General features: G+C 43.9%; 1 protein-coding gene across 6 annotated transcripts in view; it reads left to right on the top strand.

The window, feature by feature from the left end:
- Positions 1–738: 738 nt before the first annotated feature.
- Positions 739–14,280, top strand: part of ADIPOR2 (adiponectin receptor 2) — a 45,018-nt gene continuing 31,476 nt past the window's right edge. Inside the window, exon 1 of one of the 6 annotated variants that reach the window (XM_039570797.1) lies at positions 739–833. The gene's annotated coding sequence lies outside the window, so the exon portion shown is untranslated. Of the gene's footprint in view, positions 834–1,129; positions 1,209–6,304; positions 6,392–7,379; positions 7,405–8,690; positions 8,713–9,944; positions 9,967–14,280 lie in introns of those variants that run through there. The other 5 variants (XM_010404114.2, XM_019288770.3, XM_019288771.2 and 2 more) reach the window with 5 other exon arrangements.

Here is a 14,280-nt window from a genome sequence, read left to right as displayed (position 1 = left end):
ACACCGATCCGGATAGGACAGGGTGACACTGCTGCCTGCTCAGGGCACACAGGAAGCCGGGAAAAGGGGAGCCGCCCTCCAGCCCGGAGGCCATCGCTGGGGGCTGGAAACTCCCTTCTTTGCCAGCCCCTGCCGTTCTTTGGCCACAACGATCCCATGTAGTGCTACGGGCTGGGGACAGAGTGGTTGGAAAGCCCGCTGGAAAAGGACCTGGGAGTGTTGGCCAACAGCTGGCTGACCATGAGCCAGTGTGCCCAGGTGGGCAAGCAGGCCAATGGCATCCTGGCTTGTATCAGGAACGAGAGCACAGTCTTAAATTGCGCCAGCTGAAGGCTTAGCTTGCACATTAGGAAGAAGTTCTTCACAGAAAGGGTGATTAGACACAGGAATGGGCTGCCCAGGGAGCCGGTGGAGTCACCGTCCCTGGGGTGTTTCGGAAAGAGTGGACATGGCCCTGCCATGTCCAGCTAACATGGTGGTGCCTGGTCACGGGTTGAACCCGAGGATCCCAGAGCCCTTTCCCCACCGACTCCACGAACCCATTCCCGGGATCCCGGCCCCGGCCCCGGCCCCCGCTCCACTCTCGGCGCGGCTGCGCGGCCGCGGCGCCGCCTCCCTCCCTCCCCGCGCGGGCCGGGCCGGGCCGGGCCCGCTCCGCGTCCTTCCGGCCCGGGCGCGCAGCCGCGGCGGCGCGTCCCGCATTGGCGGCGGCGGCCTCGTGCGATGGTGACGCCGTAGGGCCGGAGGAGGCGGCGGCCGGGCCGGGCGGGCGGCGGCGGCAGCGGCGGCCGCGGGACGGGGGCGGCGGCAGCACCTCCGCCGGCCGTTGCCAGGTGAGCGAGCGCCGGGGAGCCGCGGCCCCGCTCCGCTCCGCGGGGGCTGCGCGGCCCGGCCGCCCCCCGCGGGGCCGGGGGTTCCCCGCCCGGGCGTGCGGCCGCTCGTCGGGGCGGCGGGAGGGACCCCGCGGCGGCGGGGCGCGGCCTGGGCTGGCGGCGCTCCCCGGCGGGGCCGGGGGGCCGGGGGAGGCGGGCGGCGGGCGCTGCCCGCGCCGGGCCGGGCTGAGGCCCTGCGGGCGGGTGTCCGGGGCGGCGGCGAGCGCAGCCTGCGGTCAGCGAGTTCGCTCTGGGGCACGGCGGCGCGCCGGGGAATTGCCGGCTGCTGGAGGAGGCTTTAGGCCGGTGGAGCGCTCTAAGTGGGTCAAGAGCACCGTAAGTGGGTCTTGTTTATAGCCTTCCGTGCACTTGTTGCTTGTCAGGGCAGGGAAATCTGCTGCTGCGCCTGAAATCTTCTTACAGAGGCAATATAAATAATAATTCCTCCGCTTGCACAATATGGGAACCTTTTTTTACACGCAGACTGTTTCTAAGTGCATGTATCTATAAACACTGGAATTACCAGCAGCAGATAACGTAATATAAATATTTGATATTAGAGTAACCACAATTTGGATAGTCTCAATGGCATCTGAAGAAACTTTTTTAAAAGTTGGTTTGATTTTTTTTTTCCCTGAGAGAATCAGGTATTCCTCTCTTGTTTGCTTGGGATGAACAACAAAGACGTTTAAACATATGGTAATCGCCTGGAAGACAAAGAAGAGATGACAGCTGTTGTTCTTTACTGGGGTTTTCAAGCAGTGTTAGTTTGTTTCTGTGTGTGTTGTAGCCTTACAAGTCAGTTGATTTTGTGGCTTCGGTAGGTGTGTGGGCATTTGTTTTGAGAAAACCATTAATATTAAATTATAACTTTTTTTTGTCATACGGGCTTTGTCACTCTGTGTATGTAAACCATCATGCAGTTGTCGCACAGCAGAAAAGCTTTTAGATCTTACCCCTTGTTTAAAGAAACTTTGTGTTCTTCATGCAGCACTGAAGTTCTTCAGGCAGTTGAATTGTCTTGTGTATCACAACTGTGTTGTGTATTTCTAAAAATGGATTGACTTTCACGAAACTGGCCAGGCCCTGTGGGCAAACCCTTCTCGGCATAATCTGGTTTCAAGAGCTGATATCTTAGAGTGCAATTTAAACTCTTGTTTTCACTCCCTTGTTGTAGTCAGTGTTGCAGAGTATTGAATTTCTGGCCCCATCCTGGCTCTGGTCTTCACAGATCTGTTCTGGAAGTCAGTGAAGAGCTGTGTGCTGCACTTCACTCTCAGTATTGTTGTAAAAATCCTCAGCTTTCAGAGGCGTTTCTGTAGTATTTCAGTGTGGAGGTGCTTGTTTGCTGCAGAACCTTAGTGAGACTACTTCAAATTGGTGGTAGCTGCTGTAACAGAGAAAAATATGTTTGTGATCTACAGAAGTAGGTGTTGTGTCATGGAATTATGGGTGCAGCACAATCATAAAACATGGCCTTGTTGTCTTTGGCTATGACCTAGTCTTGTTTGTAGGAGAGAGGAAGTTTGTGTTTTGAGTTTGTTTTTTGCTTTTCCTGTAGGGTTGCAAGCCAGTTGCAATTAAGAAGATTTCATGCTATGGTTCTTGCATTAATAGGGATAACTTATAAATAATGTGTAAACTTCATCTGTTCTGTGACACTTAAACCTATATGAAGACTGTAAGTCTGTGTTAGTAGGCAACTTAAAAAGAAGGTCATTGTTGTGTTGGAAGTGTAAGATTAGTTGATAAAATACAGAAATGATTCCCTTGTCTGAGCTGACAACTAAATATGGTTGTGAATAAGGTTGTTGGCAGCTTTGCTGTGAAAGCCATGGAGGATAGTTGCTAATGTGGAAAACTGAATCAGAATAAGTGATGGAGGAGCTAAAAGCTGCATCCCAACTCAGCCCAGGTTTTCAAAATGATGCTTTCTGAGTGTAAATCAGATATGAAAACGTAATGTGGTGTGAAGGACAAGAGTGTATTTTTGGCTTCTTCAAGCAAAATCTTTCATGGTGAAAATTTCTTCAACAGATTCTTATATATTATATGTATATTCTCAAGTATAGATCGAGAATGTGATGGGTATAGGAGCTGAAATTGTCTTAAAGAGACAAGAGAGCCAGACCCATGGGCCTTTCCATCAGCCTGTTACCCCAGTCTTTGCCCTGATGGAGTTGGATCAGTGCTGTTGAACTGGTGACGCTGCTATGAGTTTGTCCAAGCGGCTAGTGACCAGTGCTTTTGGCAATGTGGGTGAGATTCAGACTGGAAAGCTGATTCCTGGACACACAGGATTAAAAGACTGGGCTTTGGAAAGCCTGTGCTTGCGTTTCTGTAGATCTGTGGTGAAGGAAAATTAATGGGAATTGGCAGGGCATGTAATGCCAGTGATTTTAATGCTTGGATCTCTGCTTTTATGTCTTCAGTTGCATGTTCAAGGAGCTGTGCCGAGCATTCATGTACGAAAGATGCTCAATATTAGGCACTAAAAATTTTGCAGGTTTTACAGGTTTTGGATTGCATAACCGTATTGTCCAAGACACTGTGCAAAGCAACAAGGCTAGCTTTCATCAGTGGAGATGCTGTTTGTGCATGAGGAAAATCTTGATAAGGAAACGTCAGGAGGTCGTCGGATTATTATGCCATCAGCAATTCAAATCCTTGAACAGAAGTAGTTCTGAAATGGAAATAGCAATTTTGAGTATTTATGATTTGGAAGTGTCTGTCTGAGTCATTCAGTGAATTTTCTGACAGACGGTGTTGGTAGATTTGAAAAGACGTTACAGAAGATAATGGTGGTGATTATGAAAAAGTACTTGGGTCAGTGTTTAAGGGGAGGACTGTTATTTTAGACTGTATTGTTTTCTGATAGAACTTGTTTTAAATGCCTTGTCTTTTTACAAGACATTGTATTTCAGCTGGTTGTGCTTAACATGGTGGCTGTCTGCCTCTGCTTTTTAAAGCACTCTGTTTCTCAAGACAAGTATGACAAAGAAACCAGTTTTCGAAAATTAAGAATATGGAAACAAATAAGATACTAGTTCTGATTCTTCAGGAAACTGATTTCCAAAAACATTTTTAACTTTCATTTGTTTATTTGAATATGTTCCTACTACTGGAACATTGGACTTTTGAAGTAGGGTGCTGCGGGTCAGTGTGTAAACTGATAAGAAGCAGGAGGTGAGTTGTTTTCACATAGTTCCTGTTACAGAGCTTTGAAGAGAACAACCCCCTGCCTTTTGTGTTGTGCAGTAAGAGATTCAGGCTTTTACCACCACGTAACCGTAAAACTCAACTTGCCCAGTGATTACATGTGTTTTCTGGAAAGTTTGTCTCAATGGTTTGACATAAAAATATAATCATGGTCCAGTTTGAGGATGGACCTCAAGGTTTCCTTTCAGGACAGAGTGACAGACTTTCTGTTCCCAGAGGCTGTTCACCACGCTGGGATGTGGCAGCTGGTGTGGCGATAAGCGGGCAGCCTCTCTCAGGAAGGGAGGTGCCACGCAGTTGCTACTTGATTTGAGAAATAGCAAAGAACTTGAAGTTAAGGTGCTTAGAAATATGAAAAGCAGATATCGTACGTCTAAATAGCATTTTGCTTACTGATTTAACATGATCACTCATGTATTCTGGAGTTGCAGGTCTCTGCTGTGCTGTTGGTGGAGGAGGGGGTCTCTTTTTCTGTCCCTGATACAGGGACATCTCAGGGCTGTCTTGTGGTTAAATTGACTGCAGAAAGGTGCCTTCAGACGTATAGGTGGATATAAATTTCACAGGACGCATAACTGTCAGTGTAGAAAAATGTGCTGCATGGTTCAGATGGATTTCAATAGCTGTGAAAATGCAGTGGAGTCTGCTGGGATGTGCCAGCTGCTGTAGCACTCTGTGAACAGGACTAATTAAGCCCTTGTGAGAACAGAAAATAGTCAGGCACTATTTACAGGAGGAAAGTGTTGGAACAGGCAGAGCTATAATCATTGGCTCTGAGGTACCTTTAGACAGCAGTAGGCAAGAGAGTAGACAATTTTCTTGCACAATGGGCTGAAAGTCGTATTTGAATACCCAGAGTGGGTATTTCAGTGTTCTGCTAGCACATCTAAGAGCATGGCAAACTTCTCTTGAGACCTGCTATGGGAAAGGCTACTTCCTCTTTTTGCCCTGTTTTATTCTCTTCCTTCTGCTAGTATTTTATCTCAAAATGCTGAACGTTCGTGTTTCTCACCTAATGGGGAAAACCAAATTTACACCAGATACAGATGTCATAATGTTACAGTGTTGCCTGCCTTTGAATAGGTCCTGTAAGAGTCTAGCTGTCTGCCAGAGAGAATGGTTGTTTTTCTAAGGGTGTCTGTGATCATCTGCATATATGTAAAGATAAGGTGTCACTAGGCTGCTTTATCACAGCCACACCAAAGCCATTTCTCCTATCTGTTCATCCAGTTTTCCTCCTTCTCTTCTTAACCAAATTAAATGCTCTTTTTCCCTAACATGTTTGGTTCCATCTGCTTAGAGGATTGCAGAGACTGCCATTCCTTGTTTGAAGCCAAGGTCAATTGTGCTGCGCTGTTTAGGTCTAGAGGATGACAATTTATGTGCTGTGGAACTTCTTGGATCACTGGGTGTGTTAAGCAGTCCTACAACTTCTAGATAGGGTCATTTTGCTGGTAGGAGCCTTTAGTGGGCTTTTCTCTGTTTTAATGACAGCATTGTGGCGAGGTTCCTGTTTTAGCTCCTTACTGATGGATGTTTTTTACTTGTCAAGTTTGATTTTTCTCAAAATGTTGTCATAAGTGTGTATTAGTAAATTGGGTGTTCATAGATATTTGAATAACAGGGTGTTCCTGGAGGGAACAAGCCATGGGCCTTCCTGCTATATGAAATACTTTCTTCATGTAATTCATTAAAGGCACTTATTTGTGCTCCTTTGGTTTCTTGTGCAAACTACTTGGTAGGTGATACTAGATTTTGGGAGGTGTAACCATGATAAGAACTTCAAGATCAGGTATGTCTGTACATTGTTTCTGTTTTTTGTAAAATGCAGAACTTGTGATGGAAATGAGATAGTTGAATAGAAGCAGTAAAAGCTGTCTTTTGAGAGCAAATGCCAACTCTGGCTTCTTAGATTAAATCTGAATGGTAAAATTCCTTTAGCTGGTGGTAAAACTCCAGAAGTTAATCTTTAACTCTTGCTTGTATTGGAAACATATCCATGTCTCCTGGACAGCAGTGGGAGCAGTTTGAAAAAGCCATGCAGTGCAAAGACAAGTATAGCTGAGACTGACTGTATCTCAGTCCTGAGAGTCCTGGCAGGCTTTTAGCTGCAGGGAAAGGGATTTTAGCACTTGGAACAAGGAAGTGGCTGGCTAGTAGGACTTGGGGTGAAGAGTCACATGCGTTTCAGCATCTCTCAGCTGACAGCTTAGGTATGCTTTTGTCATGAAGGACTCTGCACTGCATTTCCTGGTGGGCTGCTCCTGAGACTGAGCAGTTGCTATTCCCTGGTGTAAACGGTAGGATTTACCTTTTCTGTTTTCTTTCCTAATGCTTTAATTTGTGTGTTGGTCTCCATGGCTGGTGGATTTTGTGGGCATGTATTACTAAGACAAATACAAAAGCTGTGGAGGTAAGTTAGTGGTGGTGGAATCTGGTGCTTTCAGACATTAGGAGATGATACAGCCAATTTGCTCATGAAGAACAATGTGCTTTGCAAATTGTGTTAGTTTAAGAATTATTTGTGTGTCTGTGTATTCCCTAGAATGGCATATGGCACTGTAAGGCTGGTCACAGCAATGTTCTGCTGTTCTCAGTATTAATCTTTTAGGAAAATAGTTTTTTGTTTTAATGGAACATGGCTGTAGAAATAAAAGTAAGAGCCTACTCATAATTTTTATTAAAGTAGATATGTGACAAAGCGCCAACTATTATTGGCTTTCTGCCTGCTGTACCTTCAGTGGGGAACAGAATGGATTATTTTCTGAGATGAGTGTTCTGAGAGTTGAGAAAAGCATAACAAAGTCAACAAAAGCTTTACTTAGTGGTTTTCTGACCTTTACATATTCCAAGCTAGAAGGAGGATGCTGAAAAAGGCCTCTGTCATGGTTATCTTAATGTCCATACTTAAGTGCAACTGCTCTTTGACTTCCTGCTCTGTGACATTTCAATAACTGGCAACCATGTGAAATCCACAGTATTACATAAATAGTTCAATAATAGGTATCTTATAAAAATCCTTTCCTTTTTACGAGCTTCACTAATGCAGGGAAGGAAGTTGCTAGGTAGCTTAGGCTTGATTTGTAAGGTATTTCTCAAGGGGCAATTTTCAAATACATTTTTGGTATAGAAGAGGAATACTAAATTTAAATATAAATACTATATTTTTTAAATATATACCAGTTATTTGTTCTCTTTTTAGATCATCCCCCAGAAACAGTATAATTTGCTAAAGTCTCCTTTCTCTCTATTAGGATTTTTCATAGGTGTTTGTTCTGGCGTTCTTGTATCAACCAGGGCTGTAAGAAAGAAGGTCAGTAATAAAATGTTAAAACTTTCTGGGTTACAAAAGAAATCTTTGATTCAGTAAGAAGTGACTTGTTGCTAAAATAACTGAGGAGGTGTCTATTGGTTTTAGTTACTTTGTCTGTAAAACTCTTCTACTTTGGCCTTGAACCTCTGCTCTAGAGTTTAAGGGTAGGATGTATCAGAATACATCCTCTGCCTTGAAGGCAGTCAATCTCAAGTTAAGCTTGTCCTTGATGGACAGCAAGAGAAGCTGACCAAGTTTCAGAGCCGTGGCATAAATGTTTGTGTCGCAAATGTCCGAGCAGCGCGTGATGCTGTTGAAAATGCCAGTTGTGACAAGTGATTTGGAAGGACTCCAGGATACGGGTCAGTGTGGGGAAAGGGAGATGATGCACAGGACTGTTGGAGATGTTACTCCACAGTCTCAAATACTCAGATAAGGTCAGGGTTGATGTAGCAGCACGGCTCTGCAGGACTGTGGGTAACCGGGGCGCGTGTTGGGTTGGGAGCAGCAGAGTCTTAAAATGCTGTTGGAAAGGTGGTACAAGATGCTCTCAGAAGCACATTAGTTTTTCATTCCTTCGTGTAAGCCCTTTCCAGTGGACTTTTTCTGTGTCAGTTAACTGGATCAAACAGCCCCTTGTTACACATCACAGTAAAGGCATTGTGAGAAACAAAGCATGATCACAGAACCCATGACTGTTTTCCTCTGAAAACTCATGTCTTGGCTCTGCTTCAATAGTTCATTATTATCCAAGTGCCTGAGGGTTTATCTGCCTGCAAGACTCACATGAGTGTTTTCTGTAGGCTAAGGCCATCCTTGAAAAGGCACAATTGCACATTCCTGTTCTTTTAGCAGTAAGTGTGATGTGCCCAGTAGTTCCTGTACTACCACCTGAAATCGCATTACTTTTTCAGAGATTATCGCATGTAGACATTAAAACTTCCTTAAAGCTCAGTGCTTCCTTCTTGAAGATCCTGTTTTGAGGTAACACTTTCTCATGTCAAGCCGAAGGGACTCATGAATTGGATAGTAATGGAAGTAATGCCTTTGTAATAAATGAGCAGTTCATAAGTGTATTATTTGTTACAACAGTCAGAGTCACAGGTAACACTGGTGGTATTTGGGGTTGACCAAAGCATAGTTGCATAATTCCTGTCATGGAATGACATTTAGTCATGCTAATGATGGAGCAATTGAGAATTACTGGCACTTAAAATTAATTACTAGGCAAACATAAAAAGGAAAGGTGGGGAATATACTCATTACTGCTGCTTGCATCCGAGACTGCTTCTTCAGGGGATGTGACAGGTAATAGACCAGTACCAATGTATTGTGCTGGTTGTGGGGATCCAGTTGCTAAGCAAACATGCAGGATGTGTATGTTAAAACTGCTTCTCTTCAGGGATTGCCCAGCAGTCTTTATTCATCTTTGAGCTTTTGGTTTGTTTGTACTGAAATCTTGGATCATCTGGTAAGTCGTCTAGAGAATTGATTATATTAGGAAGCAAGTGGTCTGCTAGTGAAAACCAGTTCTGCTTTCTATTGGAAATGTTGAATAAGGAAGCCATGCAACTGGGGAGGTTTTAAACTGTTTGATGTAAGACTTTGTATAGAAGTATTACCAGCACTTACTGTACATAATGTAGTATGTGTAATGTTGGAGCCAGATTTTCTGTCTTGTGTACTACTTGCAGTATGGATGAAGTAGGTTGTATAAATTACAAGCCTTCCCTCCTCCACTGGAGTGCAATGAATGTCAGATTGAGGCTGTCATGCTGGTTCTTTACAACTCCAGCGACACAGGATCCTAAGATAAACTCAGCCTTCATTTAGGGAAATTTTTAGGCTTTAACAACATGCCATGAAGTGAAGCAGAGAAAATGGAAATGGATTACAGGAAAAGTCTTCTGTGTTCGTTGCTGTTTTCATGCTGTAATATTTATGTCATAGAGGATCTCTCCCAAGCTCTGATTTCAAACTCCCATGTGGACCAAAAGCAACATTTTATATGGCTTGACAAAGGTCCCTTTTCACTAACTTCAAGTGACCTGAGGCAGATTAACATGTAGATTAATGTATTTGACAGTAATAAATCAGCTTTAACAAGTACCGAGGCAGAGATTTGTTTGGCAGAGAGTTTGGATAAGATATGGTATCTGGAGTTAAGTTGAACATTTTGTAGAGAATGATATAGTGGACATGGTTGAAAATTTCCTGTTTTCCTTGATTTTGTGCTGATGCATCTTTATGCAATTTAGCTGTAACTGTGCGGAGTTTTAAGTCAAAGTTATCTGGGTGAGTGAGCCTACAAAAATGGAAGGATGTTAATTTAGATGAATGCATTCATTTTGTCATCCAGCGTGATGTAAATGTTTACAAGCTGCTGCGTAGGACACAGACTCCTTGGACTTTTTTCCCCTCTCTGTATAAATATATTATCTAGTTTTTAGTTTTCTCGGAGAAACAGCCTTCATGTTGATTAGACATCTTTCTTGTAGGAGTCTTGGACTGTAACCTTTCCAAGCTTGAATACAAACATCAAGAACCAGTGAGGAATCTGAGGTGAGAGAAATTGATCTGTGCTTCCTCATTTGTAGCACAGCTGTTTGTCAGAGAGCAGTAATAAATTAGAGCTAGGAGTACTTTGTGTGTTGGGGAAAATTATTGCAGGGGTTAAGATAACTGCTGTGTGTTACTCCATGTGGAAGGTACAAGACCTGTTTGTTTCATTGTTCTGTGCTGTATTTCTCAGAAATTTGAATGTTTCTGCAACAAGGTGACAGTGTGACAAGTGGGGCTTCCAAATTGAAGTTGATTGTTGAGGTGAGGTGCAGGAGAATACAAACCAGTCAGAGACAGGACCGGAAGATGTCATTCTTTTTCTCTTCAGGAGGAAAACTGTAGCAATGAATCAAGGAATTAATAGGATTGGGGTTTTTTTGAAGGGTTTGTTTTGTTTATTTTTCAGTTTTATGAGTTTTGGGGGGGGGTTTATGCATGGGGTTGGGTATTTTTGCTTAGTTTTTTCTTTTCCATTTGCTCTTACTGTTCTGACTTTTGTCAGTGGAAATCAGTGGCATCAAATTGCTGTGTGTCAGTTTAAACACTATCCCTGAAAGAAATTAAAAGTCATAGTTAACAGATTTTATCTAATCTGTATGTAAGGAAAAAAACTGGGGCACACTGAGTGCTTTGATTTCTTTAAGACTCTGGAAAAAAGCAAGTTAATTCCATCGAAACTTGAAATTCCAGGATAGCTATAACTAGTAAACTATAAACTAGTAAAACTTCCCCTGGATCAGGATTCTGCCTTCATTGTGGAGTTGCTGCTTAGGCTTCTGCCCCCTGAGACTCTCTGAGCACCCTCTTGTGTGTAATCCAAGCAGGCTGTGTGATATCCACCCGTGTGCCTCCAAGCCCTGCTGTTGAAACATCTTTGTGTTCTTGTACTTCACTTGCTCAATTTTCTTGCCCCTGTGTGTCACCCACGCACAAAGTGACAAGACCTCCTTGAAGGAGAGAGGCCAAGAAGCTTTGGGCTGGTTGTGCTCAGCAGGCTGTGTGTGTCAGTAGAGCTGAGGTGGGGGGGAGTGTGAGAGTTGTGCCCCGGCCGTGTTCACGGCACGGTTCACTTGATGTGTCCTCCCTGGCTGCAGGATGAAATCCTGACGTGCGTGTGCCAAATGTGCCAGCTTGCAGCACCTCTAACTGAGCCTTTGACTGTGCTTTGTCCCTGACCTTTCTAGTTATACCCTCTGAGTCTGCAGCCTGGCCAAGTTGCAGGACCACCTACCAGTCCCAGCCAAGCTGACCATTCAGGGGAGAAGGAAGAAACTTGGCAGCCACAGGGTTTTTCTGTCCCCTTGTCCTCTTACATAAGTCGCTGGCCAGAGCCTCTCAGGGTAGTGCCTACTGGCTTCTTGGATGCCTTTGGGGAGCTATTGGTATTCTTAGGGTGCTTTGCCTGGTATCCCTAGGAAATTTTGTTTCAACCCTCATCCTTTCTTCTGTGGAGTTTTTTGTCTTCTGTCTCATAATAATTTTACTTCCTTCCTGTTGTATTTCATTTCTGTGCATTAGGCCCTTTGCTGTCCTTCCTCAGAGAGAACTCTTTTAGTGAGTTTTTAGTGAGGATGTCCATCCCCTAAGGAAGAAAATAGCTTCAAACCATGAATGTGCAAGCTACATGACATAAATGCACCCTGGTATTCAGGGGTTTCTTGAGCTAAAGGTGGCTTCATGTGCTTAATACCCTTTGATGGATTTACCCTGTATGTTTGTCCATTTTCCCTGTGGATCCTCATCCTGTAGCAAGAAGTTCCAAGGTTTACCTACTGCTGTGTCAAAAACTACTTTGTTGTGTTTGAGGTCGCCTAACGTGATCTGCTAACTCTGTGTGGCCTTACCTTGGTTGATGGGCAGTGGTTGGTATCTTCACTTTCTCTTCTTGCTGTTTGGGGTGGTATTGTTGTTGTAGACACAAAGATTAGGAACCCTTGTGCTGTGTTGAAATCTTAACTGCAATTTTGAGTGGTCACCTCTGGTTTTACATAAAGCTTGCTTTCCTATCACAAAGGAAACCTTCTCTCAAATAATTTAGTACATGTGTAAAATGTGATGTAAAACTTACGAACTATTACAGATTAACTAGCACATATTAAAGGTAGATACTAGATTTTGTATTTCATAAATTCAAGGCTTGTTTCACTTCTTACTTGTTTACTTAACTGCCAGCTGCTTGCTTATCTACATAAGTCAGGACTTGCCTGGTTATCTGGGCAGGTCAATGGTCCTCCAAGGTTTTCCTTCTGCTTTTTCTAATGTATTAAATTCACGGCGCTGGTTATTGACTTTCCTGAGGACTTACAACCTGTCAGTGTCTACTTTTTTTTCCAAAATCATATCTGCCACTACTGTGCTGTCAATACTGGAAGAACCTTTCATGCTTTCCATAATAGTGTACCTGGGGATACAAGTGGGGAAGGCTCTGTTCAGGTCTGACCCCCTGTATGGAGTTCTCAGCTGGAGAACTCAGCTGAGTACATCTTTGGCATACGAATTAGTGGCTGGCTTCTATATGTAGCACTCAGTCTCTGCTGAGAAGCTTGGCCTGTGTCTTCTGTCTGTCTGTGCACATCGGGTGAATCTAAAGAGCTGTGTTGCATCTCGATCACAACTGTGGATATGGTAGTTTGTCTTCACATCAAAATTATATTTGATAGCTTATTTTTCTTACAGAGAGAGAATAAACTTATCCTAGAATAAGATCCTTTATTTGCTAACTCCATGGACAGTAGGTGTTGTACCAGCCTAAGGTATTTTTTTCTTCTTTTCAGAGCAGTTTATCTGTCTTAGTTCTCCATGTCTTAATACCCCTTATAGATGCAGTTGGGCTAGGGCAAGAGTACCTTCAGTAAGTATTTGAAAACTAGGACAAATAACTATTCAGTAGTTTGCTGACCCAGTTCTTGCCTTCTGCTCGTGTTCCTCCTGTCTGGGCCCTTGTCCAGGAAATCAACTGAAATTCCTGCCCTTCCTACTCTTAAGATTGTGAGGGCTTATTGACTCGGCCATGTTTCCTTCCTGTTCTTAGGGTTTCTTAAAGAAATGGAATGTCTTCTATGATGTCTGCAGATTCTTTCTGCAAACAGAAAGCACAGACAGTGAGTGCCTGGCTCACTGTTTTGTGTTCAGGTGCTGTTGTAGGAGAGTGTGTATGTGTATGAAAGGCCCTTAAGGTACAGAACAACACTGACAGGTCACTCCAGCAGAGTTCCCTCTCTGGGCAGAGAGTGTTACCAGTTCAGGTGGCCCATTCGGTTGCTTTTCCTGGGGCTGTTTCAGACCTTGTTACTCTATTGTAATTTTCCTATAACGCTTTAAAGACAACCATGGATGGAGTCTTGCATTCCTTCTCCTTTGTTGTTATGTTCTTTATGGTAAAGAGGAAGTACCCCTTGTGCATGTGGCTATTTATAAAAGTAACATGCATGCAAGTAAGGCCAAGAACTTATTGTTGGTACAATGGAAATTTTAGCAGTGTGACTCAGTTTTTCTTTATGAACGTCTCCCTAATGATTCTAAGAAGAATGTGGCAGTTACATCCACGAAAATGTTACCAAACGCAGCTAAAATTGTAACACACGGACTTTTTGGTTTCTGTCCCTTCTCTGTGATTTGTTTTCACCCTTCCATTGCTGCTCTGCGTCTTTAGGTCAGCAGCTTTGGACTGCTGGAGGGGGTAACGGAGGTTGTCAGCCCTAGGAATCATTTGTTGGGAGGGGTGTGATGTTGCTGTTCCCTGTTTCTTCTTCCTCCCTCCAGGATCCACTTGAGTTTCCTTGGTATCTTTGCTAATATGCTTTTATTCCTCTTTTCTTTCTTCATTGGTCTAAAGCTCCAGGTTATGTCTGAATTTACTATATACAGTGTCCCTTATGTATGTTAGTTACAATTTCTTTGTTACCCCGAAAGCCGGCTTTAGGCTACAGGCCTGCCTTTTTTAACTGTCCTTTAATGAGTTCTTTAGCTGTGGGGTCACCATGTGGCAAGGCTGTGTCCTGTCTCGTATCCCATGCCTGTACTCCTGTGTGCTGCATCCTGCCTCTCCACTGTTGTCATGCTAGGCCGGTATTTCTCAACATCGCTGAGAATTCCTCTTTCTGTGGAGTATAACTGGAGGTTGTATCACACCAAGGTAAGCAAAAGTCAATGGCATCTGGGCAGTTAGAAAAGCTCCTGTCACAGCTAAACTGCATAAAAGCTGAAGTTCTGACAGAGGAAATGTGATAAACCTCAGTGCTGGCCTTGTGGCTCGATATGGAGCACGTGGGCTCCTGCTGGCACCGGCAGTGCTGCGTGTACAGGGTTGCATGT

Source organism: Corvus cornix, chromosome 1A (assembly GCF_000738735.6).
Source record: "Corvus cornix cornix isolate S_Up_H32 chromosome 1A, ASM73873v5, whole genome shotgun sequence".
Lineage (NCBI taxonomy): Eukaryota > Metazoa > Chordata > Aves > Passeriformes > Corvidae > Corvus > Corvus cornix.
Note: the sequence above shows the minus strand (reverse complement) of the source record. Positions and strands in the feature narration are given on the sequence as shown.